The sequence below is a fragment of the Bos mutus genome, chromosome 5, assembly GCF_027580195.1.
Source record: "Bos mutus isolate GX-2022 chromosome 5, NWIPB_WYAK_1.1, whole genome shotgun sequence".
Taxonomy (NCBI): Eukaryota; Metazoa; Chordata; class Mammalia; order Artiodactyla; family Bovidae; genus Bos; species Bos mutus.
The window spans coordinates 89,039,931-89,067,393 of record NC_091621.1 but is presented as its reverse complement, the minus strand read 5'-3'; the positions used below and the strand labels follow the sequence as shown (position 1 = coordinate 89,067,393).

General features: G+C 39.3%; 1 protein-coding gene across 7 annotated transcripts in view; it reads left to right on the top strand.

The window, feature by feature from the left end:
- Window positions 1–27,463, top strand: part of SOX5 (SRY-box transcription factor 5) — a 1,177,820-nt gene that overhangs the window by 302,507 nt on the left and 847,850 nt on the right. For all 7 annotated transcript variants that reach the window (XM_070371195.1, XM_070371198.1, XM_070371200.1 and 4 more), the window contains one exon: window positions 23,021–23,105. The gene's annotated coding sequence lies outside the window, so the exon portion shown is untranslated. The remainder of the gene's footprint in view (window positions 1–23,020; window positions 23,106–27,463) is intronic.

Genomic DNA, 27,463 nt, shown 5'->3' with positions numbered 1-27,463 from the left:
GAAATATTTACGTCATCCACAGCCATTCTCATTGCTGGTTGTATTATTCGTAGCTGTTCTCTAGGGCTCCTAAGAATGATCCTACTGCTGACTTATCTAAGTATAACTGCAAGTTTTAAGGCCAGAATCACACTGTTTTATGAACATCTTCTCTGTCACCAGAATGGAAATACATTAGTCATGGAAGAGAAGCTGAGTTTGAATGTATGGTTGTTGTTGTTCAGTCACTAAGTTATGTCTGACTGTTTGTGAACCCATGGTCTGCAGCACTCCAGGCCACCCTGTCCTTCACTATGTCCCAGAGTTTGCTCAAACCTACGTCCATTGAGTCGGTGATGCTATCCAACTATCTCATCCTCTGTTGCCCCCTTCTTCTCTTGCCTTTAATCTTTCCCAGCATCAAGGTGTTTTCCAGTGAGTCAGCTGTTCACATCAGGTGGCCAAAGGATTGGAGCTTCAGCATCAGTCCTTCCAACGGGTATTCAGGGTTGATTTCCTTTAGGATCGACTGGTTTGAACTCCTTGCAGTCCAAGAGACTGTCAAGAATTTTCTCCAGCACCACAGTCCAAAAGCATGAATGTATGGAGCCAGAAGCTAATTTGTGGAAAATTCCTCCAAATCCTCTATCTCATAAGAAACTTTTTAAAGGCTTTCATGAATTTGGTATAGTCCAAAAATTTTACATAGCCTTACCAAAAATCTTTCCTCGACTGTCTATAACAGCAGGGAGAAAAATAAAATCTATCAACCATGCTATTAGAAAGTTTGAGTCATCTTTCTCTTATATGTATAATTCTCTTAATTAAGTTATTTTTGTAAAATTCTACTCTGTACACAAAACCCTGTCTGTGAAGTTATGGTTACTGTGAAGAGATCATAATTTTGTATTTTTTTTTCAAGAAGGCATCCCAAATCATTTAAGTTTAAGGCTTTTTAAAACTTTACCCTCCCCTAATGGGGACACATTTTATCACACTTGGATAAATGCTACATACTGAATGATCATTGTCCTAGTTCAGTCGTTAAGTAATGTCCAGCTCTTTTGCAACTCTAAGAATTATGGCCCACCAAGCTCCTGTGTCCATGGATTTCCCAGGCAAAAATACTGGAATGGGTTGTCATTTCCTTCTCCAGGGGATCTTCCCAACCCAGGGACTGAACCCATGGCTCCTGCATTGCAGCTGGATTCTTTAGTACTAAGTCACCAGTGAAGCCCTTAAAAGAGTGATGAATCAACCATATCCTTAGATTTCCTTTAAATACTGAAAAATACTTGCCATATGGCTAGGGACTTGATTGAATTAATAGAATATCCCAATGCAATTCTGAGTATTTTTTAAAAGTCCTAGTCAAAGTTTTATTTTTGCAACTTCAATTGGTTTTTCAAGTAATTAAACCTCAAGAATTAGTTTCCTTTTTAGTCAGATTCTGTAGAAAAATACCCATCTTTTTCAACAGTAAATTTATCGCCCAGTGTGATGAGATTGGATAAAATTGATAACGTTGATGTCAGTGATTCTGATCCTGGACTGTCATTGATCTTAGTACCCTGTCCCCATTGTTCACTTTTGGCTCAGGTAAGAACTGGAAGCAGCTGTATTTGAAATGCAGGAAGCTATTAGCACCTTTTCTTTCCTTTAGTTCCCATCCTTACTTGGACCTTTCATTTAGATTTCTTTAGTTATCACTAAGGATAGAGCAGACACTCGCTAAATGTTTGTGGGGTAAATTACAGTAGTTACTTATTTAGCCATGTGTTACTGCTACCTTCAGCTCCACTAGAACACTGGCAGATATAGGGCATATTCTCCTCCATTGTTCCCAGCAGCCGTCCTACTGTCTTTAGTATAGTGACACTAAATACATGTGGTGGTGGTGGTGTTAACTGTCCTAAAAAAGTCAAACTCGAATCCATCAGGCATACTGTAGTAATATTTCACCCTTTTGATAAACATACTCCTTGTTACCTCACTTGCCAATTCTGATTATTGTCCACTAAACCGTATTGAATCTCTGTTAAAATGTATATGAATTCCTGCAACTTAGAAAGTGTTACTGCTGCGGCTGCTAAGTCGCTTCAGTCATGTCCGACTCTGTGTGACCCCATAGACTGCAACCCACCAGGCTCCTCTGTCCACAGGATTCTCTAGGCAAGAATATGGAATGGGTTGCCATTTCCTTCTCCAAGAAAGTTTGCAACGGGACTCAAATCTTGGGCATTATTTTCTTGAATTTCTTGCTTCTGATTTCTGTTCCTATATGCACACTTTGTGTGAATAAGATCAACATTAGCAGATTTATCTACATCTCTTCATTTCTATTCTACAGCATTAGCTCCTTAGAGTAATATCTGAAGTTCTAGTAATTTTCCTCATATCAGAGACTTTCTAACTACGTTAATGGAAGTTAGACCGGTTGCAGAGACATTCGTGAGAACTACCTGTGCTGTAACATTTAAACAATTTATTTGATCTCTCTTTAGCTTACCTGCTCATGCCTTTGGAACATTGGTGTTGACCTTGTTGGAACTTTGTCTATAATCATGATAAGTCCTTCAATAAACTCTAACAGAAAATGACATTTAAATTTCCAAGTGATTTATTAACCCTTTCAGTGCTTAGGGGATCCTAGAAAAGCAGTACTCTTGTGACACTGTTTTCATGTATTATGTCCTTGAATGCCCAATGCTTAATGACTTCAGATTAAAAAAAAAAAAAAAAAGTATAAACATGAGATAATACTAGCATTGCCTATTGCTGATAAGCAGTGAGGAATAATCTTTGAGGAAAGCAGGGAATAATAAAAATTCATCAGCCGTCAAGGGGCCACCGTGTTTTTCAATGCAGCAGTGTGACTAGCCTTGTGTCTGGGGATCCATTTCCTCACATGTAAAAATCAGGGAATGCATTGCCCCTGTTTCTTCACCTGGTCTACTCTTGATTAGCCAAGATTCATTTCAATCATCCTTTCATTTGGAAGACATTGCCAACTCCTGAGGTGGCCAGGTCCCTTCCCTGTACATACTTATGGCATTCTGTTGAAGTTAGTTGTTTATTACTTTCTCTCCCTTTTTAAACCATGAGTCCCTCAAAGCCAGGGACCATGTCTCTGTACCACCAATACGAGGCTCGGAGTGGAACATGTAAAAGAAAGTTGATTAAAAAGACAAGCCAAGTTCACATTCCATCCTGAATGCAGATCTTTGCTCCAATACCAACTGGCTATGTAGTCTTGGCCAAGTCACTTCATTTATGTAGTTTTTTGTTTAGAGTATTTAGTTTTAAATTTATCCAGCTGCACCAGGTCTTAATTGCAGCACGTGGGATCTTCAGTTGCAGCATACAAACTTAGTTGTAGCATGTGGGATCTGGGTCCCAGACCAGAGATCAAAACTGGGCCCCCCGCTTTGAGAACATGGGGTCTCAGCCACTGGGCCACCGAGGGTGTCAAAGGTCTTTGTTTCCTCCTGTGGAATGGGGATAATAATGGCTGCTGCTGCTGCTAAGTCGCTTCAGTCGTGTCCGACTCTGTGCGACCCCATAGACGGCAGCCCACCAGGCTCCCCCGTCCCTGGGATTCTCCAGGCAAGAACACTGGAGTGGGTTGCCATTTCTTTCTCCAATGCATGAAAGTGAAAAGTGAAAGTGAAGTCGCTCAGTCATGTCCGACTCTTAGGCACCCCAGTGGGCTGCAGGCTACCATGCTCCTCCGTCCATGGGATTTTCTAGGCAAGAGTACTGGAGTGACTTGCCAATGGCTGCCTCATCGCAAAGAGTCAGACACGACTGAGCGATTAAGCATACAGCATATCAGTGTTATTGTCAGACTAAACTAGTTAGTAGTATTTGTTAAACTCCTAACAAAGCACCTGACTTATACAAGTCAATCAATTAACGCTACTACTATTACCATTATTAGCCAAATACCTTTTTGTTGAAATAAACTTAATATACGATCATTTCATTCTGTTTACTAAGAAAAAAATAGGTCCTTCTGAATTTAGGTGTAGGACAAAATGGCCATCTGTTGGAAGAGTATGCTAATGTTGTTTATGTGCATCTTTAAGAACTTTGAAGGGTCTAAGATTTTTACCCTATTTGCAAGCTAATGCATTAGCCTGCCACAGTTTGATAGGCGTTGACAGAAGACACTGAAATCCTGGATCAGCAACAAAGGGCAGTTTTCACTCACAGCAATAGTAGTAGCCAGAGTGTTAGCATTTGTACTAGTTCCCTGAACCCTAATCACCATTCAGTTTTTTCCAGTTTTTCCAGTACTCATGTATGGATGATTTGGTTTTTCCAGTAGTCATGTATGGATACGAGAGTTTGACTATAAAGAAAGCTGAGCGCAGAAGAACTGATGCTTTTGAACTGTGATGCTGGAGAAGACTCTTGAGAGTCCCTTGGACTGCAAGGAAATCCAACCAGTCCATCCTAAAGGAGATCAGTCCTGAGTGTTCATTGGAAGGACTGATGTTGAAGCTGAAACTCCAATACTTTGGCCATCTGATGCAAAGAGCTGACTCATTTGAAAAAACCCTGATGCTGGGAAAGATTGAGGGCAGGAGAAGAAGGGTATGACAGAGGATGAGATGGTTGGATGGCATCACCGACTCAATGGACGTGAGTTTGGGTAAACTCTGGGAGTTGGTGATGGACAGGGAGGCCTGGCATGCTGCAGTTCATGGGGTCACAAAGAGTCGGACATGACTGAGCAACAGAACTGAAGTGATTCAGAGAGAGCCTGGCGATGCATACAGTTCAGGGGGAGAAGGCCTGAGCTTAGGGAACCTGACTCTTTTATATTAGGAATTTAAGCATACCTAACTTTGCCACTGAGTAAACATGATCCCGTGTTCTTGCCTGGGAAATCTAATGGACAAAGGGGGCTGGTGGACTGAAGTCCATGTGGTTGCAAAGAGTTGGACATGACTTAGCAACTAAACAATAACAACAACAACAGCAACAACAAAACATGATCCTTATTATACTGTACAGTGGAACAAACCTGCCCCTATGCCTTGGAGGGGGACTCTGCCTCTATCTTCTAAGGTTTTCTCTATACAAGCATCCTTGAAAAGGTAGTTCAGAAGAAAGCTACTTCACAAGAGGTAGAGAAACACAAAAGACCTGTAGAGATTGGTGTTTCAATGTAGAAATTTGTATTTCTATACAGCAGGTTTGTAGCTTTCATAGATTATTGAAAAGATTTGTTATTTTTCTGTTGCTGCCTTCTTCAGCGATCAATGCAAAGAAATAGAGGAAAACAATAGAATGGGAAAGACTAGAGATCTCTTCAAGAAAATTAGAGATACCAAGGGAACATTTCATGCAAAGATGGGCTCAAGAAAGGGCAGAAATGGTATGGAACTAACAGAAGCAGAAGATATTAAGAAGAGGTGGCAAGAATACACAGAAGAACTGTACAAAACAGATCTTCATGACCCAGATAATCACGATAGTGTGATCACTTACCTAGAGCCAGACATCCCGGAATGTGAAGTCAAGTGGGCCTTAGGAAGCATCACTAAGAACAAAGCTAGTGGAGGTGATGGAATTCCAGTTGAGCTATTTCAAATCCTGAAAGATGATGTTGTGAACGTGCTGCACTCAATATGTCAGCAAATTTGGAGAACTCCACAGTGGCCACAGGACTGGAGAAGGTCAGCTTTCATTCCAATCCCAAAGAAAGGCAAAGCCAAAGAATGCTCAAACTACCACACAATTGCACTCATCTCTCATGCTAGGAAAGTAATGCTCAAAATTCTCCAAGCCAGGCTTCAGCAATACATGAACGGTGAACTTCCAGATGTTCAAGCTGGATTTAGAAAAGGCAGAGGAAACAGAGTTCAAACTGCCAACATATGCTAGATCATGGAAAAAGCAAGAGAGTTTGAGAAAAACATCTATTTCTGCTTTATTGACTATGCCAAAGCCTTTGACTGTGTGAATCAAAATAAACTGTGGAAATTCTTAAAGAGATGGGAATACCATACCACCTGACCAGCCTCTTGAGAAACCTATATGCAGGTCAGGAAGCAACAGTTAGAACTGGACATGGAACAACAAATTGGTTCCAAATAGGAAAAGGAGTACGTCAAGGCTGTATATTGTCACCATGTTTATTTAAGTTGTATACAGAGTACATCATGAGAAACACTGGGCTGAAAGAAGCCCAAGCTGGAATCAAGATTGCCAGGAGAAATATCAATAACCTCAGATAAGTAAATGACACCACCCTTATGGAAGAAAGTGAAGAAGAACTAAAGAGCCTTTTGATAAAAGTGAAAGAGGAGAGTGAAAAAGTTGGCTTAAAGCTCAACATTCAGAAAACTAAGATCATGGCATCTGGTCCTGTCACTTTATGGCAAATAGATGGATAAACAGTTGAAACAGTACCTAACTTTATTTTTTGGGGCTCCAAAATCACTGCAGATGGTGATTGCAGCCATTAAATTAAAAGACGCTTGTTCCTTGGAAGGAAAGTTATGACCAACCTAGACAGCATATTAAAGAGCAGAGACATTACTTTGTCAACAAAGGTCCAAACAACCAAGGCTATGGTTTTTCATGTATGGATGTGAGAGTTGGACTATAAAGAAAGCTGAGTGCCAAAGAATTGATGCTTTTGAACTGTGGTTCTGGAGAAGACTCTTGAGAGTCCTTTGGACTACAAGGAGATCCAACCAGTCCATCCTAAAGATCAGTCCTGGGTATTCATTGGAAGGACTGATGTTGAAGCTGAAACTCCAATACTTTGGCCATCTGATGCGAAGAGCTGACTCATTTGAAAAGACCCTGAGGCTGGGAATGATTGAGGGCAGGAGGAGTAGGGGATGACAGAGGATGAGATGGTTGGATGGCATCACCGACTCAATGGACATGAGTTTGGGTAAACTCTGGGAGTGAGTGATGGACAGGGAGGCCTGGCGTGCTGTGGTTCATGGGGTCACAAAGAGTCGGACACGACTGAGTGACTGAACTGAGCTGAAGTGAAGTGAAAGTTGCTCAGTTGTGTCTGACTCTTTGCAACCATGTGGACTATACAGTCCTTGGAATTCTCCAGGCCAGAATGCTGGAGTGGGTAGCCTTTCCCTTCTCCAGGGCATCTTCTCAACACAAGGATCCAACCCAGGTCTCCCAGATTGCAGGCGGATTCTTTACCAGCTGAGCCAGAAGGGAAGCCCAACAATACTGAAATGGGTAGACTATCCCTTCTCCAGTGGCTCTTCCCAATCCAGGAATCAAACCGGGGTCTCCTGCATTGCAGGCTGATTCTTTACCAGCTGAACTACCAGGGAAGCCCATCGCTAAACATGTCCAACTCTTTGCAACCCCATGGACTGTAGCACACCAGGCTTCCCTGTCCTTCACTCTCTCCCAGAGTTTGCTCAGATTTGTGTTCATTGAGTCAGTGATACTATCTAACCATCTCATCCTCTGCTGCCCCTTTCTCCTTTTGCCTCCTGTCTTTCCCAGCATCAGGGTCTTTTCCAATCTTAAACGGAATGTGAACTAAAAAGTTTCCTTTTAGAACCCTAATTCGTCATTCAAATGCTGACATATCTGAAGACACCAAAGAGGTAAAGACTAAGGAAGCAAAATACTACATACAAAATACATAGGAGATACTGTAATGTGTCCTTATGACTGAGACAACTTGCTGCTTCCAAATCAGGGACTCTATTTGGCTCATGTTAAGACTGGAACTAAGGCCAAAGAAGATAGCCTGGACCCTGTCCATAGGAAGCAAAAGTTGAGAGCCATTGCTTCGGGGAAGGTTTTAACAGGGCAAAGGCGAAGGGTGACATTCTCTGCAAAGAGGATATTATTACTGATTATGATGCTTATTGAAATAATTTAGCACATCAGAAGATAACCAAATTTATTTTTAAGATTGGATGCACATTGTTGTGATTATCTGATATAAGCTGTACATAACAGGGAAGTCAAAGGTCACTTGCATAGCTGAAATACATTTCCATTTTTATTTCGTATTGTTGAAATCTATGCTTCTGACTTTCCCCATTTACTTTGCTTTATTTTCAACATTCTTATAAGCAAAGTGTTATAAATACCATGATGAATTATTTTATGATCCATTTATCTCAGTAATGGTGACCTCTGTCACTTGAACCACTGTTCAACGTATTGCCAAAGAGCAAAGATTAAGGCAGAGGGCATTTTGTGGAATTAGTGACTACCGAAGAGCTGATAGCCTAATGCCAAACCAGTCATTAGGACTCAGGAAATGTTACAATCTGAAAGCATTATTATGATTATATAACAAAAATAAGAGACAAAAACAGATGGCTTAAATAAAATTGCTGCTAAACCAGGGTTTCTCCTTCTTAACACTATTTACATTTTGGACTGGATAATTCTTTGTGGTGGGGAGCTGTCCCAGATGTACTGAGAGATGTTTAGAAGCATCCCTGGCTTCTGTGGTCTAGAGTAGTGTCCCCCCCTTCTCATCAGTGTGACAGTCAAACATTTCTGCAGACATGGCCAAATGTCCCCCAAGGGGCAAAATCATCCTTGGTGGAGAACCACTGTGCTATTTCCATTTTAAAAAATGGGAACATCTATCAACGAATAAGAAGGTAAATACAGAGTGTAGCATAATCCTGGTCAACGTTCACAGCTCCAGAAATAAATTAATGCTTCCATGATTTGAAGGATTTCAAAATGACCTCTCCGAACTGCAGATGGACTTCCCCAATATAGGATATTGGGGAATTGCAATATAGGAGACAAAAGTTCAATCCCTGGGTTGGGAATATACCCTGGAGGAAGGCAGGCAACTCACTCCAGTATTCTTACCTGGAGAATCCCATGGACAGGCTGACTGCAGTCCATGGGGTTGCAAAGAGTCAGACATGACTGAAGTGACTTTGCACACACACGCACTGCAGATACTCTGTTACAAAGCATGGTGGAGAGGAAAGAAGACAGGACTTGGGCTCTTGCCTTTTTTTATGCTGCTTTATAGTTTAGTGACTTGGGAGTCACATCACAATTTTTCAGATTTGTTTTAATCTGTAAGAGAGGGATCATCCCAGTCATCCCTATCTTTAAGGATTGCCGCAAGGATCAGATCTGATAGTTTAAGTGAAAATGCCTTGAAAAGTCTAAAGAGCTCTGTAATTGTTAGGCTGAGAAGAATAAAATGGTTTTGTTTTAAGAACTTCTTGAAAATTTTAGAGCATTCCTTGAAATAACTAGAGGAACCCTGGGGTATCACAAAAAAGGATTTGAGAATCACTTCTTTTGAAGTTGCCCTTTAGCCCTGCTTAGCTCACTTTTCTGTGTTCTTGCTTGCCGTGTGCTGAGTGGCTGTGACAGAAGGCACGCTTGAAGGAGTGGTGGAAAGGCTTGGCTGACAGCAGCGAGGAAGCCATGCTCAGTGTTCAAAAAGCATAAGTACTTTGTTCGTGTTTCTTCAGTATCCAAGAAGTATCTATAAATTGAGTAGCTAGAGACTTTAAAGAGGAGAAAATAAGGTTAATATTGTAAATTTATTCAAAATGGATATTGCTGATTTTAGTAACCATATTTCTGACTTATGACGTTATGTGTCTTTTTATTAACTAAAAATACTTTGTGAGTTTTAATAGCTTTATCTTTGGTCAAAAATGAATATCCTTTCTCTATTTGATGCTGAAACATTGTTAATGCAGAATTGCCACAAACTTTTCCCCCTTTTAAAAAATCAGTGGGAGCTTCCCTGAAATCTACTACCTCCTCATAATCCTGCCTTCAAAACAAAAACACAAATATGACTTTGTTCTCATGTGGAACATGAGACAATATGTCTTGTCTATATTTTTCCAAATGGCAGCCCTTTGAATATCTGATTGAACTTAGTGATCGGTGCCCTTTCTTGGTCATTTTTTAAAAATTTCACAACTTATTATTATTATTTTATTTTTGGCCACACCGAGTCTTCCTTGCAGTGTGTGGGCTTCCCCTAGTTGCAGTGAGCCGGGGCTACTCTCTAGTCGCTGTGCTTGGGGTTCTCGTTGCTGTGGCTTCTCTTGTGGAGAACAGGCTCCGTAGTTGTGAGGCATGGGTTTAGTTGCTCTGAGGCTCATGGAATCTTCCTGGACCAGAGATCATATCCGTGTCCCCTGCATTAGCAGGCAGATTCTTAACCACCGAACCACCAGAGACGTGCTCTCTTGTTCTTAAGTTGAATCTTTTTCAGATTCAATGCATCTTGTCCTCCTTTTTGTACTTGTGTTAGCACAGTTGTCATACCCACTGTGTTTCTGGTTGGCTTTTCTGAGTTTTGAATGCTTATCCAATTCCCTGTCTTCTGGATGAAAATCAGTTTTGTAACCCATATTTAAAATACTGCCTTATTACATATAGAGCATTGGTTATATCTAACTTGAATGTGGATACTGAATAGTTATTAACTATATTCTCTTCTTTCCATTGCCACATCTCATCCTGGCTTGCATTGTGATTGCTGCCATTAAAAATTACAGTCTTGTGTACTTATCTGAAGATTATCTGAAGCAGATCTTTTTGTCTGAAAATTTTTATAAACAAAGGACTATGTTAAAGTAGGTTAAAGTTTTAGTGTGTGGATTTATTTCCGTTATTTCAATTTTAAGATCCTTTTATGTTTTAAAATTTCCTTACAGATTAGAGTTCCAATCTGATAAGTATGTCTTCATCTAGCCCTATGATTACTGCATAATTATTCAAGTGTTTTGAGTAGGATAAAATCATAAATATTATTTGTATCCTTTCCCATTAATTATTAAGCACATGTCTGTTTCAGGGAAATTTAATCTATATGTTTGATTCATAGTCCCATAATTTTTCAAAATGTAATTTTGTAAGAGCCATCTAGCGTCAGTCATTTTTATGGTGTGTGTGTGTGTGTGTGTGTGTGTGTGTGTATGCACACGCACATTCCTAACATCAGAAGGTCATATTTTGTTTTTAATAAACAAATACCTACATATTAAACATGTCTATACTTGGTTAACTAGTTTCTGCCATCTACCACTGGGAAAATATATTTTCATGACAGATTGAGCTACCCCCTTAAAATAGACTGACCAGATTCCCAAAATGTTAGGCATTTGGGTAGAATTTCTAGGGGCAGTAGTAGGTCACTGTTGTTCCTTCATTGTTCCATAGATTAAGACAAATAAATAAAAAAAAGCAAGATATGAATAAGCAATTGGCGAAAGATATGGAATAAGACTAGATTGGTACATGAATCCATTGTGAATGTTATATGTAGGGAACCATACTTTGGGCATGGACTATATTGGACCAGCATGCTGGGCTCCATGCTGTTGAAAGGGTCTTATACCTTAGGTGGCCTTGACCTGCTTCAAGGGAACTATGAATAAAGGATAAATCATGATTCTGCCAGTGGGTGATAAAAGTGAAATAAAATAAGCACTCTTTATGGTCAGCAGGAAGACAGAAGCCACTGTGATTATTTTAAAAAGGGGCATCTAATAGTGAGAAATTGTTGCACATTGACAATAATAAACTGTGAAAAAGCAACCTAGAGGTCAGGAGCAGGAAGAAGTTACTACCACCCTTATGCTGGAGACAAAAGGGATGAGTTTGGCAGGATGATCGCAGGGTTGCTGGGGTCACTGGACACAAGCGGGAACCATGGGAGCCTGTTCAGCAGGAGGTGGAGCCTGGTAAAAATGGGGCTGCTGCCTGAGGCACAGCAAAGGAAAGAAAGAGGGAGAGATTCAAACAGCAGAGGGTCGAGAGGTGTCGAACCTTGGAGACAGTCAATGGGAGTTTGTTTTTCTGAAGTCTTTATTTTGAATATGTAATTGTCTCTATGATAAAATGTTTTTTTTTTTTTGATAAAATGTTTTTAAATAGTAAATGGGAGAAGAGACACAGGAGTACATACGTGCGCACGTGGCTGCCTGTACCCCCTCCACACACACACCCATGCATGCTCCCACGCAGTTTTACACCGAGTTCCAGATTACCTACTCCCAGTAGCTTAACTCACCTCCAAGCTGACTACCAGGGGGTCCAGGGAAACTTAACCCACAGGAGTGAGCACATGTCAGGAGTCAGCAGAGCAGGAGATGGACAAAGAAAGGATCTTAGGCAAAGACGCTGGCAGAGCCTCACCCAAGATAAATAAGGCAGTGACTTTCCTCTTGCACAAAGTTCTAGAATTTCCCATTGCTCCTCTGACTTTCTCAGTCCGTCACAAGGTACCCTCTACCACAATTTTGTTCCTATCAAAGTGGGACTGGGCACACATCATGTAATTATGTGACCCAGCCTCTGTCACATTGAGCCTTTGGATACTGAAGTGTCCATATAACACACCAAGTTTTTGCACACTTCTAGCACACTTTCATTTACATGCAGTCTACATGGTTGACTATACAAGCACTGATAAATTTCAGACAAACTCCAGATTAGTTGGAGTATTTGTGGTTTTAGTTTGAAGTCCTTACCTTGCATGGAGAGTGAGGACTTGGGCAAGATATGATGGTAATGACAACATGGGTTCTTCTGTAGTGATGCTCTTCAGCACACATTGAATGTGTTTAGTTGATCAAGAAAAACCATGCTCAAGTTTTTCATGTTCAGCTTTGAAGACTGATAATTAAGATAGCAAAATGGGAGTACACTAACTTTGTAATTATTTGAATTGATATATAAATTATTGGAATCCAGCTGTACTGATTTTGTAATAATAAGTGGGCACTTGATTCTCAAACGTCTTTAACTCTATGGGATGGGGGGGCATGGGAGGAGGAGATATATATATATATATATATATATATAGCCAATTCACTTTGTTGTACAACATTGTAAAATAACTATATTACTTGCTTAGTTGTGTCTGACTCTTTGTGACCCCATGGAGCCTGCTAGGCTCTTCTGTCTGTAGAATTATCTAGGTAGGAATACTAGAGTAGCTAGTCATTCCCTTTTCCAGGGGATCTTCCTGACGCAGGGGTCGAACCCAGTTTTCCTGCATTGCAGGCAGATTTTTTACCATCTGAACCACTAGGAAATCCCAAACTACACCCCAATTAAAAAAAAATCTTTAGCTCTAAAAAAGATGGAGTTTGATTCTATAATACTAGAAATAACACTTTTCTAACAAAGAAAACTATGACATCTCTTCTGGGGCCATCATATATGACTGTGCAAGTAATATATTTTATGAATTGTCCACCTCGGGGCATCTTCTCTTATTCACACAGTCAGTTGACATGCCAGCAACAGCCCTGATCTCCCAACACTGACATTATCAGAGGAAGTATTGCCAGGAGAAGTTTCATGGCCTCCTCTAAAGAATGAGGTTGACTTTTTACCCATATAGAGATTCAGAGAGGCCCCTGTGAAGAGTATCTTGACTTTGAACAGGACAGAGTTATTGTTGGTTTTAGATTTTCATGTCTGCCTGTTTGCATTTAGGCCAAGAATACTTTTATTTATCTTTACTACTTTCTTGTTAATACTGGCTAAACCATTGTGTAAGAACAAAACTTTTTATTATATTAAATGATTATTAAAACTATGGCATGGTCTCAGTGGAAATGTACTAATATGTGTGTGTGTGTGTGTGTGTGTGCATGCATGCATGCTCTGTTACTTAGTTGTGTCCAATTTTTGCAACCCTATTGACTCTAGCCCACCAGTCTCCTCCGTCCATGGGATTTTCCAGGCACGAATACTGAAGTGGGTTGCCATTTCCTCGTCTAGGGGAATTTGCTGACACAGAGATCGAACCTACCTCACCTGCATTAGCAGGCGGATTCTTTTACTGCTGAGCCACCTGGGAGGCCCAGTGTATCTTTGTACTAATATACAAATTAGTATTTGTATATTGTACAAAAGTAGTTTAGTAGCTTAGTTTTGAAAACTGGCCTAAGTCCTGAATTTAAAAATTCTAATACAGTTTGACTTGTTCACACAAAGGCAAAGCCACCAACACATTGAGGAAGAGATTTTTTAAATGGGGTTAAAGTGGATACGTTTTCAGGAGTGGATGGCAGACTCAGACCAGGCAGTGGTGAAGTGGCAGGTGCAGGCATCAGACTAGGTCAAAGGTCAGGCCTAGCACCGCCTTGTGTTAACTGGTTCAGTTTCCTAACTGCTGTGTACCTTGTGCTGTGAAACATACCAACCTGTAGAGATTTCTGTCAAGATCCAAGGGTAAATGGATCCAGAATGGTGCATGATAAGAGTGGGCCAAATAAACCTCTTATAAAAGTTTATTTTTCTTTAAAAAATGTCAACTTTTTCTTGTTTATGTTCAAGTTCAAATTAGGTGCCCCTTCGCTGGTGGCTCAGAGGTTAAAGCGTCTGCCTGGAATGCGGGAAACCTGGGTTCGATCCCTGGGTTGGGAAGATCCCCTGGAGAAGGAAATGGCAACCCACTCCAGTACTCTTGCCTGGAGAATCCCATGGAGGGAGGAGCCTGGTGGGCTACAGTCCATGGGGTCGCAAAGAGTCGGAAACGACTGAGTGACTTCACTTTCACTTCACTTTCAAATTAGGTAACATTTCCCTCCTTTGGCTTTCTTACACCTGTCTGTTGCTTCTGTCCTTGTTAGCTCCCTATCTCTATCCTTATACCCAATGCTGTTCTTTTTAATATTTTATTATTATTGCCTGCGCTGGGTCTTCGTTGTGACACTTGGGATCATCAGTCTTTATGGCAGCATGGGAACCTTGAGTTGTGGTATGTGGGCTCTAGTTCCCTGACCTGGGATCCAACCCAAACTGTCTGCATTGGGAGTTTGGAGTCTTAGCCACCAAATCATCAAGGATGTCCCCCAGTACTGTTGAATTGTTCTGAGGTAAAGGTTTTCGATATTAAGCATCTGGATTTGTAGTTGTTTTGTGAGCTGCTTTTTTATTTCTTTTCAGTATGTTCCTTATTGATTCCTTTTCCTCATGTCCCTAAAAATATCCTACTTATTGATAATGTATGTTTCCCTTGTCTTTATTAGAAAACAGAGAATGGCAAAATGCAGCAGCATTAAGATTTAGCTATGCATCGGTGTAGTGCCTCTCAGTTTATCAGCTTAAAAATCCTTTGAATCTCTGAAATTGAAAAATCTGAAATTTGAATCGGTGATGCATTTGAAATCATGTCAGAACACCGTTTTACTCAGACCTCCTTTTTGAGGGGTGTGTGTGTGTGTGTATGTGTATTTGTATGTGTGTTGATTCAACATGTGTATATATTCTATTTTCCCCATCTGGCATCTGATTTAGCACCAGCCTATCTAGCTGTTCTGTGTCAAGAGGGCTCCAGCCTTTTCACTATGAAAGAGAAAGAAGTGAAATAATAAAAAGGAAAAGTCTTCCACTACCTCCCCCTCCTCACTTTTTGTTTAGTTGTTTCTAAGCAAGTTTCTTGCCATTTACCTTTGCATCTGCATTGCTTATTGATTGGCAATTTTAAAATTGTTTATTGTGCTCTTTTGTTTCACTGTTCAAGAGCTGAAACAAAAGCTCCCAGGCCCTGTGAGGTACACATTTGCATGCGGTGAGCGTTGCCCGAGGAAAAAGTAATTGCTAATGCATATTTATGGGGCACAAATTTGCCATTTGTTTATGCATAAAATTATCAATAGTGCAGGGCGGCCCAGCCGTAGAAAATGGTGACCTTTTTAGCTTAATAAATAGAAATCAGCTGTTATTGTGAAGAGATCAGCCATTTATTCTGTGTTGAGGGACATTGCCGGGAAAATGCAGATTGGGGCTGGCAATATCATTAAATGGAAGGCCAATGACCCTTTCCGTAGAGTCTATTATACTTTATCTAATAGGGGATAAATGACTCTGGTTGGCAAATGGAAAAAAAAAAAGAACAACAGTTTTTTTTTTTTTTTTGTAGTTTTATAACTCTGTGGATTTTAAGCCATAAAAGTGAACAGGAAACCTCATACTGACCTGTTGCTAGAATTCTCTCAAAAAATATCTGTTTTAAAGTTGCTTTTCCTATTGGTTATTCTCTATTTCAGTTTGTACCCATCAAAACAGAAAGTCAGATACTTTTTTCCAGGAAAATAGATCTTCTTTAGTTTTTAGCTTTTTTTTTTTTCTTTCTTTGTCTTTCTTTTGGCTATACTTTTAATCTTTACAGTACAGGAGTATTTGTATTTTACAGGGTTGCTTTACGTTTGATATCTTAAAAATATTAAAAGTAGAAGAAGATACTCTCAAAATAAAGTTAGGAATAAATTGTAAACGGAAGTTTTCTGTTTAAAACTAAGCATAAGAATGGCTTCTGAGAGGACTTCTCTGGTGGTACAGTGGATAAAAACCTCCTGCCAGTGCAGGGAATATGGGTTCCATGCCTGATCAGGGAAGATGCCACATGTCACAGAGCAGCTACCGAGCCTGCACTCTAGTGCCCTCGAGCTGCAGCTGCTGAAGCCCATGTGCCTGGAGCCTGTGCTCTGCAACAAGAGAGAAGCCACCACAATGAGAAGCCCATGCAGTGCAGTGAAGAGGAGCCCCCACTCCCCGAAACTAGAGGAAGCCTGAGCGCCACAGGGAAGACCCAGCACAACCAAAACTAATTAACTTTATAAAAAGAATAGCTTCTGAGGGAAGTGTGTGGGTCCTTTGGATTAGTAAAAATATTATATGAGTGTAAAACCTTCTCATCATTTCTTTTTTTTTTTTTTTTTTTGCCATACCACATGGTTTGCCAGGATCTTAGTTCCCTCAACAAGGATTGAACTCAGGGCCACGGCAGTGAAAGCATGGAGTCCTAATCACTGAACCTTCAGGGAACTCCCAGCATATTTTCTTGCTATGTAAAAACCAACAGACAGTCATTGTATCTTTTTTGGTTGTTTCACTGAGTGAAATGTCCTTAGTTTCCCCAGAGCTTGCTTGAAACTATGGTTTCATGTGATGTGATCTCAGGCTACATTTTTTTGGCCAGTGTCTCTCTGGTAGGCTAGTGATCATCTTGGTCTTTTAGGTTTTTTTTTAATTGAGTCTCCTCAATCATTATAGAAGTCACTATGAAGTGGTGTTTGCTTTCTCAGTATTGTAATGATTTGATGCACTGAAAATTTTATGTAAGTTACAAAACAAGTTAATGCAACAGAAATGTGTAAATCCACCTGGGAAGATGGTGGAGCTCTTGGAAGCTCCACGCATGCTCCTTCGTAATTGTGTATCCTAACATGAGTGCGGAGAAGGCAATGGCACCCCACTCCAGTACTCTTGCCTGGAAAATCCCATGGATGGAGGAGCCTGGTAGGCTGCAGTCCATGGGGTCGCTAGGAGTCGGATACGACTGAGCGACTTCACTTTCACTTTTCACTCTCATGCATTGAAGAAGGAAATGGCAACCCACTCCAGTGTTCTTGCCTGGAGAATCCCAGGGATGGGGGAGCCTCGTGGGCTGCCGTCTATGGGGTTGCACAGAGTCGGACACGACTGAAGAGACTTAGCAGCAGCAGCAGCAGCAGCATGAGTGCACTGCACTAGGTTTCAAGCTTCAACAATGGTGGATTTGCAGCCACCAATCTTGCCCTCGTGCCACACTGGAGTACGACAGTGCATTCTGCAGCATGTCACCAGTGACTGAGTAACCTTTTATTGGCAGAAGTAGGTCTGTTGTTCTCTTTTAAAGTAGAGGTTGTGAATAGGATTCAGACACTAGGGTACATTAGTCCATAAAATGAATATATTTTTATGTCATTTATAAGATACTGATTTTAGGTCCATTAGATTCATGGTGCCTAGTGGGAGAAAAAACAATGATTTAATGGGTAGGTTGGAATTTCAGAAGGAAGAACAACGGGGATTAACCCTTTCTTCTTCAGCTTCCTGCCCCCCGGTATATAATATTGTCAAGGAGCTGAGGAGAGGACTTTAGGAGACAGGGACACTTTATCACCTGGCTTCCCTGCACTTTACAAGGGACCACAAAACAAATTTCAGCTGGATTATTACTATGTCTCTGAATGTGACAGAACAGATCACTCTCAGTTGATGAGTTGCCAAAACTATCTTTTATAAGGTAATTTTTAAGTTGGTGGATATATTTTGTTTTCCAAAGCTCAGAGCACATTTATTTAGAGACTTAATAATTTAAGATATTGTTTATGGAGATTAAATATATGAAGAATACAGCTTAGATTTTTTTCAAGGGTCTTTTTCTCAACTCTAAGAAAGGAAAGATCATCCTGCTGTCGTGTCAGTTATACCCTTTCTTAGGCAAGTCTTAAGTGATATTGGTGAGAATGACCAGCATAATTTTTAAAGTAGGGTGTTGCCTGTTCCAAAAATACATAGATAATTACTGGTTTATATAAGCCTCTTTTCTGATAAGAAGATGACTGAAATATTACTTCATTTCTATGTTATTAAATTTAGATGTAAAGCACTTATAATAATTCTAGTCAATTTCGCTCAACTAATGTTACTACTACCTGAAAGGAATTTCCTCTTAGGCTGCTTTGGAAGCTACATCTTCATTATTATATCTGAAAACACCTAATTACAATATAGGTATGAAAATCTTAAAAATTCCAATCATCACTCCAGTCTTGTGACATACTGATATATTATGGTTAAAGAAAAATATGCCAACTGAAATCTGATTAGCTTAAAACTTGACCTTACATAAAGATTATGGTATCAACAAACATTTTTTTAGAACATATTTTAGTTCAGGTTTTTCATGTTCTGTGACAAAAATATAAAAATACAGGCTCCCTCTTGTGGGTAAAATTACCAGCTGTGTATTTCTGTATTGCCCACTTATGGGATATGACAAATTTTTTGGTTTCATTTTTAAGTAAATTCTACTGTGGCAGTGTCTTTATAGTTGCTTAGATGTGATGTTTCACTTAATTGATAAAAGTAAAGTTTGGGGTACCTTTTTAGTATAATTTTTTTTTAATTAAAATAGACAGTTTTTTTTAAAAGAATTGGCAGACCATGTGTAGACAACCTTTATTTTACTGCTGCTACTGCTAAGTCACCTCAGTCGTGTCCGACTGTGCGACCCCATAGACAGCAGCCCACCAGGCTCCCCTGTCCCTGGGATTCTCCAGGCAAGAACACCGGAGTGGGTTGCCATTTCCTTCTCCAATGCATGAAAGTGAAAAGTGAAAGTGAAGTCGCTCGGTCGTGTCCGACTCTAGACTGCAGCCTACCAGGCTCCTCCGTCCATGCGATTTTCCAGGCAAGAGTACTGGAGTGGAGTGCCATATTTTACTGCAACAGCATAATTTCTCTTTCTCAAAACTTTTAATTTTATATTAGAGTTTAGTTGCATAACAAGGTTATGGTAGTTTCAGGTGTACAGCAGAGAGATTCAGTTATGCATATACACATATCTACTCTTTTTCAAATTATTTTCCCGTTTAGGTTGTTCCAAAATATTAAGCAGAGTTCCCTGTGTTGTGCAGTAAGTCCTTGTTGGTTATCCACTTTAAATATAACAGTATTTACATGTTGATCCCAGACTCCTTAGTTAACCTTTCAACCCATCTTCCCCCCAACCTCCTCTTAAGCATGAGTTAGTTCTCTGTGAGTCTGCTCTGCTTGTAAGTTATTTTTATCATCTCTTTTTAGATTATGCATATAAGCAGTATCATATGATATTTCTCTTTCTAACTTCACTCAATATGACAATCTCCAGGTTTATCATGTTGCTGCCAATGGCATGATTTCATTCTTTTTAATGGCTAAGTAATATTCCATTGCATATACACACCACGTCTTTTTTATCCATTCATCTGTCAATAGACATTTAGGTTGCTTCTATGTCTTGGCTGTTACAAACAAGTAGCAGCATAACTTCTGATGTTCAAAATGTAATAACTTTTCTCCTTTTTAAATACTTTCCAAAGCAGTAATTAGTGAATTGATGAAATGATGTGGAGTCTTCTGTCAATGTGGTGACTTCTGAATTTCTGTGCTTATTAACAAAAGATCTGATATTGGAATGAAGTAAAAGCCCCTCTACTAATCATGGTCTAGATGGATAACAATATGGTAATGAAACTACCCTAATACCGTAAGCCATGTGACCAAAATAGTGAATAATCAATGGCATAATAAGAATGATGATGAATGACTCAATTCTCCATAAATTGAACTGATAGTAAAGACGGTGAACTGGCACCAAGGCTGTGGCTACCACCAAGGACTGATTCCTTGCTTTTTTTTTTTTTTTTATTGTGTTTTTTTTTTAGTCTATTGTTTTACTTATTTTAATTGGAAGATAATTACAATACTGTGGCAGTTTGGCCATACATTGACATGAATCAGCCACGGGTATACATGTGTCCCCCCCATCCTGTACCCGCCTCTACCTACCTCCCCACCTCCCTCCCCACCTTATCCCTCTGGGTTGTCTCAGAGCACTGGCTTTGGGTGCTCTGCTTTATGCATCAAACTTGCACTGGTCACCTGTTTTACATATGGTAATATGTATGTTTCAGTGCTTTTCTCTCAAATCATCCCACCCTCGCCTTCTACAGAGTCCAAAAGTCTGTTCTTTACATCTGTGTCTCTTTTGCTGCCCTGCATGTAGGATTATCATTACCATCTTTCTCAATTCCATATATATGTTATTATACAGCATTTGTGTTTCTCTTTCTGTATGATAGGCTCCAGTTTCATCCACCTCATTAGAACTGACTCAAATGTGTTCCTTTTTTTAGCTAATAGTCCATTGTATATATGTACCACAACTTCCTTATCCATTCATCTGCCGATGGACATCTAGGTTGCTTCCATGTCCTAGCTATTGTAAATAGTACTGCAGTGAACATTGGGTGCATGTGTCTCTTTCAACTCTGGTTTTTTTTTTTTTTTTTTTTTTTTTTTTTAATTTTATTTTTTAAAAAAATCACATGCTCCCCCATCCTGAACCCTCCTCCCTCCCAACCTCCCATACCATCCCCCCTGGGCCTTCCCAGCGCACCAGCCCCAAGCATCCAGCATCGTGCACTGAACCTGGACTGGCATCTCGTTTCATACATGACATTTCACATGTTTCAATGACATTCTCCCAAATCTTCCCACCCTCTCCCACAGAGTCCATAAGACTGTTCTATACATCAGTGTCTCTTTGCTGTCTCGTACACAGGGTTATCGTTACCATCTTTCTAAATTCCATATACATGCGTTAGTATACTGTATTTATATTTTTCCTTCTGGCTTACTTCACTCTGTATAATAGGCTCCAGTTTCATCCACCTCATTAGAACTGATTCAAGTGTATTCTTTTTAATGGCTGAGTAATAAAGCTTCTGCACATCAAAGGAAACTATTAGCAAGGTGAAAAGACAGCCTTCAGAATGGGAGAAAATAATAGCAAATGAAGCAACCGACAAACAACTAATCTCAAAAATATACAAGCAACTCCTACAGCTCAACTCCAGAAAAATAAATGACCCAATCAAAAAATGGGCCAAAGATCTAAATAGACATTTCTCCAAAGAAGACATACAGATGGCTAACAAACACTTGAAAAGATGTTCAACATCACTCTTTATCAGAGAAATGCAAATTAAAACCACTATGAGGTACCATTTCACACCAGTCAGAATGGCTGCGATCCAAAAGTCTACAAATAATAAATGCTGGAGAGGGTGTGGAGAAAAGGGAACCCTCTTACACTGTTGGTGGGAATGCAAATTAGTACAGCCACTATGGAGAACAGTGTGGAGATTCCTTAAAAACTGGAAATAGAATTGCCTTATGATCCAGCAATCCCACTGCTGGGCATACACACTGAGGAAACCAGAAGGGAAAGAGACACGTGTACCCCAATGTTCATCGCAGCACTGTTTATAATAGCCAAGACATGGAAGCAACCTAGATGTCCATCAGCAGATGAATGGATAAGAAAGCTGTGGTACATATACACAATGATTCCTTGCTTTCAAAAGTCTGATTCTTGAGAATTTCAACTGATTGCCAGAGACAGTTTTTGTTTAACCTAAGGAACTGATAACAGCCAGAGTTCCATTCACTTCTCAAGGTGGCAAGAGCAATGTTTTTGAAACTGGACTGGGCAGTACAGGCACAGAGACACAAGCAGGAATGTCAGTGTAGAGACAGCTGAGTGGCTCCCACTAGACAGTTGCTGTGTTGACCTTGGCTGTCACACTTTTGAGTGCAATCCAAGAAAGGAACTATGAGGACACTTGAAAATTTTTCATAACTCATTCCAAGAAAGAAGAACCTTAATGCTACCTGTCCTGAAGTATACTCAGGATGTTTATATCAAAATTATACAAAATGAACAACTTACGATTAATAAATACAGAGGAGGGGGTGACAGAGAATGAGATGGTTGGATGGCATCACTCACTCAATGGACATGAGTTTGAGCAAACTCTGGGAAATAGTGAAGGGCAGGAGGAAGGGCAGTAGGAAGCCTGGAGTCCTGCAGTCCATGGGGTCACAAAGAGTCTGACACAACTGAGTGACTAAACAAAAACAGCAAATTAATATATAATGCCTTTAACAGAATTTATATGTATAGTTTTTGGATTAATTCTTATGGTATTATGATATCAAAGTAATGCCTCTTTTTCAGTAAATAATAACTATCAGATCAGATCAGATCAGTCGTTCAGTCGTGTCCGACTCTTTTTGACCCCATGAATCGCAGCACGCCAGGCCTCCCTGTCCATCACCAACTCCCGGAGGTCACTCAGACTCACATCCATCAAGTCAGTGATGCCATCCAGCCATCTCATCCTCTGTCGTCCCCTTCTCCTCTTGCCCCGAGTCCCTCCCAGCATCAGAGTCTTTTCCAATGAGTCAACTCTTCTCATGAGGTGGCCAAAGTACTGGAGTTTCAGCTTTAGCATCATTCCTTCCAAAGAAATCCCAGGGCTGATGTATCTATATAAATAGATATTTATATATATATATAAATTTATTTGAAAACCTTAGACATCTCATGCTTCTAAAGAGTTATATCTTGATATATTTAGTAAAAAGGAACAGTGCACTGTTAATGGTCTACTTTTATTTTTTCTAGATTCCTCTTGCTAATGACATGAGTCCTGTCTGAATCTACTTACAAGATTCTGAAGCCTGAACAGAAAATTTTGGCACTGCACTGGGTAGGAGAAAGATACACTCATAAAACACATAATACACACCTTTGAAAAAATTGATTATTTTAAAAATGGAAGTTTATGTGCCTTATTTTTAATTTATAAGTAAAATATGTGACATATGCATATAAAGCTATAATACATAGTCTTTTATGTTCAGATGACAACTGAATTTGTAATTATAATTTTCAGACTCATTATGAAGGTAATGTTTCTAAACTGGCAGATGAAAGCAACGTTTCTTTTCTTTTCATTTCCTTAATGAGATACACATTTCTTAAAGTTGCAAAAGCTTTTCTTCTTCACTGAAATTTAAAAAAAAAAAAACATTTTTTGCTACTTTTCGTTGTTGCTGAAAAAGAAATACTCTGGGTCACAATGGGTAGGTCACAGATTTTACAAAACTTCCCATAGGCTATTAAGTATTTCAGGGTATGTTTTTGTAAACACATACAAAAGTACAAGTTTGCTGAGGCCAAACAGGTATTTTCCAGTTTGCTTGGCAGGAAAATTTATTGGGCATCTATCTGTGTGTGTGTTTATGAAATGCTTGTAAAAGTTATATTCTTGGGAATAGGAATTGAATGTTTGACCACAGACCTGGAGTTAAAAATCCTGTTATAGTTCCATGACTGACTGACTATCATATGAATGAGAGCAGAAAAGGTTGGAGGAAAGGTGTCCTATTGTTTAGAAATTTGTTACCAGTAAAATGGAAAAGGAATTACCTTTCTGTTTAGTTGAAGAGAATAGTAAAAAAGTTGTCTTTCTGCAAATGAATTCAAATTTATTTCCTAATCCACTTGAAAAGTCATATGATTTATGTTTCTAGAACTTCAAGATACAAGTTTATTTGTGAAAACCCTTACATTCAATGGTAGTTTTTTATCATCTTTAAAAATGGAATTGTTTTAAATCCCCAAAATACTTTAAAATATTCATAAATAAGACTTTATATATTCACAGACAAATGAATCAAAGTAATATGGGAGAAAGCATTGTGAGTATAGCTTTAATGATAACAGAATGGAAATGGAACTGGAATAAGTCACGAATTATTGCAGAACTTAAACTTTTATGGTTTTACAAGTAAAGACAGAAATATAAATAAAATTAAATGGGAAATGAAAAACTAGGACTACTTTTAATAAATATAGCAAACATCCTATGTAAAGAGCTATTATTATGAGAAAGGCAGTAACATCTTAATTTAAAACATAACAAGATATAAGAACAAATAATTAATGAAGAATGCAATTCTAGTGCAAAAGGATAGTAAAAGAAATGCAAAGTTATGTTTCACTTAAACTCAAACTAGTAAAAAGTAGTTTGGAATAATGTTGTAAAAGAATGTAGGGAGTTGGGTGCGTTCAGTAATGTTGGAAAAAGTTTATATTTGTTCCGTTTTCCACAAAACGATTTAACTATCTCTGTTAAGAGCCTTAAGTGTTTCCAAAGCATTCTATGCAACATTTTCACTTTGCTAGTTTGGAAAGGTTTGGTTGGAAGTAATCCAAATTGTTTTAAAAAGGTGGAACTTTATCTTTTCTTATGTGAAGTCTGTGTACTCAGTAAAGAGATGATCAGGAGGTGCCATAGTCATTAGGGACCCAGATCCTTCATCTTCTGCTCTGTTTCCCTGAAACTTTTACCTCATGTTTTGGGATATCCAGTATTGATATTCCAGCAATAAAGTCAATATTCTAGCAGCCGGAAAAGAATATTTCTAGAAGATTTATGCTCTTTCCCTGTTGGTATTGTCGCTAAGCTGTATCTGACTCTTTGCAGTCCCATGAACTGCAGCATGCCAAGCTTCCCAGTCCTTCACGATCTCCCAGTTTGCTCAAACTCATGTCTACTGAGTTGGTGATGCCATCCCAGCATCTCATCCTCTGTCGCCCTCTTCCCTCCTGCCCTCAATCTTTCCCAATGTCAGGATCTTTTCCAATAAGTCCACACTTTGCATCAGATGGCCAAAGTATTGGAGCTTCAGCTTCAGCATCAGGCCTTCCAGTGAATATTCAGGGTTGATTTCCTTTAGAATTGACTCGGTTGATCTCTTTGCTCTCTAAGGGAGTCTCAAGAATCTTCTCCAGCACCATAGTTCAAAAGCACCATAATTCTTCGGCACTCAGCCTTCCTTATGGTCCCACTCTCGCATCTGTATGTGGCTGCTAGAATAACCATAGCTTTGTCTATATGAACCTCTGTCAGCAATGTGATGTCTCTACTTTTTAATATGCTGTCTAGGTTTGTCATAGATCTTCTTCCAAGGAGCAAACATCTTTTAATTTCACGGCTGCAGTCACTGTCCACAGTGATTTTGGAGCCCCCAAAATAAGCTCTGTCTCTGTTTCTACTTTTTCTCCATCTATTTGCCATTAAATGATGGGACCAGATGCCATGCTCTTAGTTTTTTGAATGTTGAGTTTTATGCCACCTTTTTCTTTGCTGAAACTCTCCTCTTTCATTCTCAACAAGAGGCTCTTTAGTTCCTCTTCATTTTCTGCCATAAGAGTGATATCATCTGCATATTGTTGATATTTCTCCTGGCAATCTTGATCCAGCTTATATTTCATCCTGCCTGGCATTTCCCATGATGTACTCTGTTTGTAAGTTACATAAACAGGGTGACAATATACCACCTTGACATACTCCTTTCCCAGTTTTAAAAGCAGCAGGAAATATTCTGGCAGCAGGAAGGGAATATTTCTAGAAGATTTATGTTCTCTCCCTATATGGATATCTTTTGAAAAGTGTCCATAGCTGTTCCACTTATATTCAATTGACTAGAACAAAGTTGCCTGACCATGACACACTTAAAAAGAGTTTAGAAGATATAGTTTTATTTTGGAAGATAAATTTGAGGAAATTACTATTGTTGGATAATAGAGACTAGATATTAGGGCCCAACTAACATTATTTGGTAATTTCACTTCCAGAATTTCTAAATTAATGAAATAATTAAAAGTGACACACTTTATGTATTATGATCATTTCATATATTTATAATGCAAATACTTTGAGGTTGAATAAATTGTTCAGCAATATAGCAATAGTTGGATAGATCTGAGTGTATTCGTATTATACAGTCAATAATATATTTTCAAAGAATTTTTAAATACATATGAAATTATACATGATGTAATGTTAAATGAAACAAGTAGAATACACATTAAATATAGAGTGTATCTGCAAAAGTGTGGGTGTACACATATACACATATGCGCACACATATATACACTAAAGTATAAATATATATTACAAATGCATAGAAAATTAGCTGAAAGTAGAAACATTAAATATTAGCTCTGGATTATGAAATCATCAGTTCAGTTCAGTGGCTCAGTTGTGTCTGACTCTTTGTGAACCTATGGACTGCAGCACGCCAGGCCTCCCTGTCCATCACCAACTCCCAGAGTTTACTCAATCTCATGTCCATTGAGTCAGTGATGCCATCCAACCATCTCATCCTCTGTCGTCCCCTTTTCCTCCTGCCTTCAATCTTTCCCAGCATCAGGGTCTTTTCAAATGAGTCAGCTCTTCACATCAGATGGCCAAAATATTGGAGTTTCAGCTTCAGCATCAGTCCTTCCAATGAATATTCAGGACTGATTTCCTTTAGGATTGACTGGTTGGATCTCCTTCCAGAATCTTCCAGAGAATTCCAAGGAATTCTCAAGACTCTTCTCCAATACCACAGTTCAAAAGCATCAATTCTTCAGTGCTCAGCTTTCTTTATAGTCCAACTCTCACATCCATACATGACTACTAGAAAAACCATAGCATTGACTAGGTGGAACTTTGTTGGCAAAGTAATGTCTCTGCTTTTTAATATGCTATCTAGGTTGGTCATAACTTTTCTTCCAAGGAGCAAGTGTCTTTTAATTTGATGGCTGCAGTTACCGTCTGAGTTGATTTTGGAGCCCAGAAAAATAAAGTCAGCCACTGTTATTAATGTTTCTCTAGCTATTTGCCATGAAGTGATGCGACCAGATGCCATGATAATAGTTTTCTGAATGTTGAGCTTTAAGCCAACTTTTTCACTCTCCTCTTTCACTTTCATCAAGAGGTTCTTTAGTTCTTCTTTACTTTCTGCCATAAGGGTGGTATCATCTGCATATCTGAGGTTACTGATATTTCTCCCAGCAGTGTTGATTCCAGCTTGTGCTTCATCCAGCCCAGCATTTCTCATGATGTACTCTGCATAGAAGTTAAATAAGCAGGGTGACAATATACAGCCTTGACATACTCCTTTTCCTGTTTGGAACCAGTCTGTTGTTCCATGTCCAGTTCTAACTGTTGCTTCCTGACCTGCATACAGATTTCTCAAGAGGCAAGTCAGGTGGTCTGGTATTCCCATC